This window comes from Grampus griseus (assembly GCF_964374135.1).
Source record: "Grampus griseus genome assembly, chromosome: 8".
Lineage (NCBI taxonomy): Eukaryota > Metazoa > Chordata > Mammalia > Artiodactyla > Delphinidae > Grampus > Grampus griseus.
The window spans coordinates 91,285,022-91,289,110 of NC_139002.1; positions in this window are offsets into that span (position 1 = coordinate 91,285,022).

Sequence of the window (4,089 nt, forward strand, 5' to 3'; positions counted from 1 at the left end):
AAGCAAGGGCTCTAATCCAGGGTAGTCAGTCTCCTTGTATTACATCTCCAATGTCCCCCAGTGCTCTTGCATTGCGTTTATCTCGATGTTGATGTGATAAGATTGTTCCTGAATGCAGTTCCAATGACTATAAAGAACTCAATAGAGGATTTTATCATCATTTTTCTATTTTCGCACTTGTGTAATTTGCAATTTTCCTAGGTAATGCTTTTCTGAAATTGAGAAGCATCCTGGCTAACTGTGGCAGTTTCTGCATTAGAGAGATAAAGGATAATTTAGATAAGTAGCCAACAATTTGTATTTATCTTAAGGAAAATTATAGCAATGATCTTAATGCAGTTTCTGTCACCTCACTGCTCAGAGACCCCTTGCTCAGATATAGTCTTTGCTGAAAAAAAAAAAAGAAAAAAAGAAAAGAAAAGAAAATGAGTCACAGCAAAAGCAAACACAAAACCATGAAAATCTCTCCCTTTTATTGCCATTTCTTCATTCCCCATTTAAATGATTTGATCTCTTCTTGCTATAGCTGAGTGACTCACAAAAGCTGATAGGGATTTACTTGACCAACAAAAATGTTTCCAATGTTATTCACAAGTGACAAAAATGTTCTCCAAATGAAATGATCAAAGAGGGAATAATGTTTTTATGTTACCAAAGGATGAAGCTATTTTCTTCAGCTAAACTACACATTCATTTTATGTCAATTGAGAAAAAAAGAAAAATCTCCTGATCTTTATCAAATTACTCTGTAATTCGTTTTAGACATTTTTTGATTGACACAATATGAAACACGGGATAAGTTTTGAAATATAGTAAGAACTTCAGAACAGAATCTGAAGGCATTTAATACTGAAGAAGAGATTGGGAAATAACAATATCAGGCAAATTAGACTGGTACAAACAAATGAGAAATTAGATTTCTCAGCCGGACAATAAAGAAAGGCACAAGGTTTTGAGATCCCATTGGCAACACCTGAAGTTTATTGACAGAGAATGTTATATAAAGACATGGTTATTCAGATATCCATGAAAAAAAAAAATAAGAAATGTCACCGATCTTTTCATCTTCATTTAAATACACTAAAAATGTGACAGTATATATGTATAACTGAATCACCTTTCTGTACATGTGAAACTACCACAATATTGTATAAATTAACTATATTTCAATTAAAAAAAGTTACAGTAATAATGGAACATAAACTGTTTCAGGTGTTCATCTACATTAAAAAGCTCTTATGTTAGAGATAAGATAATTAGAGCTGAAGTAACTTTTCCAAAGTTATACCATGAACTGGCCTCATCATTAATGGTGATCCAATTTAACTTTTTATTTTTGTAAAAAGATAGCTTGAGAGAGGCACTCTAATGGAATAGAAACTTAAGTCTGGACCTCCAAGTGAAATCTTTCAGTCATTCTGATTGCCTGCTGTCACAACCTGATCACCTATTGTCACATTCTTCAACACACACTTAGAGGAGATTTGAATTCTGCAAATTACTCTTAGGGAAGAGACTGTGCTTTGGGGAAGTGTACTGGACACTGTAAAACGTGAAGCAAGCTACACTTAAATAGAATCTAGTCTGTTAAGTCTCAAAGTGTGGTCCCTGGAAAAGTAGCATCGGCATCACCTGAGAGCTAGTTAGAAATGTAGACTGTTGAGTTCTAATCTAGACCTTGTGAACAAATAGTCCAGGGATGGGACCCTGCATGAAGTGTTGTATAAAACCCTCCAGTTGGTTCTGGCATACAACAAGGTTTGAAAACCACTGATCAAGGGGGAAAAACCACTCTATGGAAGATAAAAGGCATGGATTGCAATCTTAATTGTACCATTCAGTAGCTGTGCTACCTTCAGTAATTTACTTAACTGTCCTAAGAGTCATTTATCTCATCTCTAAAATACATCACCTATTTTGAAGGTTCATGTGAGGTCAGAATGAAATAAAGGATAGAGAAATACTCAGAAAAACTGTCAAGCTCTAAACCAGTGGTTCTCAGCTCTGGGTGATTTTACCCTCCAGAGAACATTTTGTAATATCTGCTTATGTTTGTGATAGTCACAGCTGGTGGAGGAGGTTGCTACTGACCCCTGGTGGGTAGGACGCAGGGATGCTACTAAGCACCTACAATGAACATGACAGCTCCCACAGCAGAATTCCATCGGTCCAAATGTCAACTGTCATAAGGTTCAGAAACCCTGCACTAACCCAGGTTACATATTAAAATGATACTTTTATTATTAAATTTGTCATCACTTCTGCCTCTTTCTCCTTATTTTTCTCCAGTTTGTAAATAACCACACAGATACTAACCATACTAATATGTATTTCTAAAAAATATATAATGCCCATAAAAGATACAGGTAAAACGTTTTCTTCTGTTTTTAATCGTTGGAAGTGGTTGGTAGATGATTAAAAATAGTTTCTTTCATCACATGTTTAAAACATACATTTTCCTCCTGTGGAAAGGAGATTAAAGCAATATGAAGAACTTGCTTCAGTTCAGCTCACTGAGCAAAGTTGTCCCTTCACTTTGCTTATAATAAATCACTGGCGGGGCTTCCCTGGTGGCGCAGCGGTTGAGGGTCCGCCTGCCGATGCAGGGGACGCGGGTTCGTGCCCCGGTCCGGGAGGATCCCGCGTGCCGCGGAGCGGCTGGGCCCGTGGGCCATGGCCGCTGGGCCTGCGCGTCCGGAGCCTGTGCTCCGCAACGGGAGAGGCCACAGCAGTGAAAGGCCCGCGTACCGCAAAAAAAAAAAAAAAAAAAAAAAAAAAATCACTGGCCCAAGCAGGCCCAGTGAAAACTAAAACAGGAGGCAGCCTCATTGTCACTTTTTCCTACAGCTTCATATCATTAGCTGTTTTGCCACAAATTTAAGTATTATTCAATTCACTATGTATTAGAGACATACAAGGCGGATTAAAGTGGTAAAGGAGAGAAATATCTTATCAGGGTCCTTGTAGGTTAGATGAAAAGAGTAACTTATTTTTCCATCCCCATCCTTTTCAACCCACACTTGGATGACAAACCCCATATGGTGACTGCAGTAGAAATGGATCATCTAATGATATCTCACCACCATCCTGCTAACAATTCTTATTTAAGACTGAAAAAGCAATAAAAGTATATTGTACATGACAAGGGAGAGTGACAAATGATTTTCAGAAGATACAAAAAATGAATTGCTTTTCCAAATTTATTTCTATATTTGTTATAGGAATTTCACTTGCAGTTATAGTGCATCATTTCATACCAATGGATAAGAGTTCATTCTCAAAATCTCCCTGTTGTATTAGATTTCATACTTCCCAAGAAGGTAGCTTAGAGAATAGTAAGTAATATTCAAGTGTAAAATGATTAAGCCATTGGAAAAGTGTGGAAAGTTTGCCTATTTTCAGAGATAGTAAATGTTAAAAGATCCAGAAAAATATAACTAGGTATAATCTCCATTTTTCATTTACTTTTATAATAAAAGAGGTATTTCTTTCAACATGTGACTTCCTACACTCGAGGTATTCTAGGAAATGTAAACATTGTAATGTTGGAAGAATGGGATGAAGTAATTGTTTAAAAGATTCATTGTTAGTATTTACAGAGAAGACACTCGTGTTTAAAAATAGATGTGTATTGGGCTTCCCTGGTGGCGCAGTGGTCGAGAGTCCACCTGCTGATGCAGGGGACACAGGTTCGTGCCCTGGTTCGGGAAGATCCCACATGCCACGGAGCGGCTGGGCCCGTGAGCCATGGCCGCTGAGCCTGCACGTCCGGAGCCTATGCTCCGCAACAGGAGAGGCCACAACAGTGAGAGGCCTGCGTACAGCAAAAAAAAAAATAGATGTGTACCAAGAGCTTTAAAAGGAAAGGGACTGAGGCTATGACCTAATCTCTTCGCCCATAGAGCCTCTCTAAGGAGTGTGCACAAAACTAGGGAGACAATGACTTGGGCTTCGGATAGGCATTTAACCTGTGAAAGTGAGGAGTATTCACCTATTATGTGAGGGACTGTCCCCCGCACACAAAGAATTATCCTGCAGTGGTTATCCTAGACTAGCAAGGTGGGCCTGATCTCATCACACAGTGGAGAA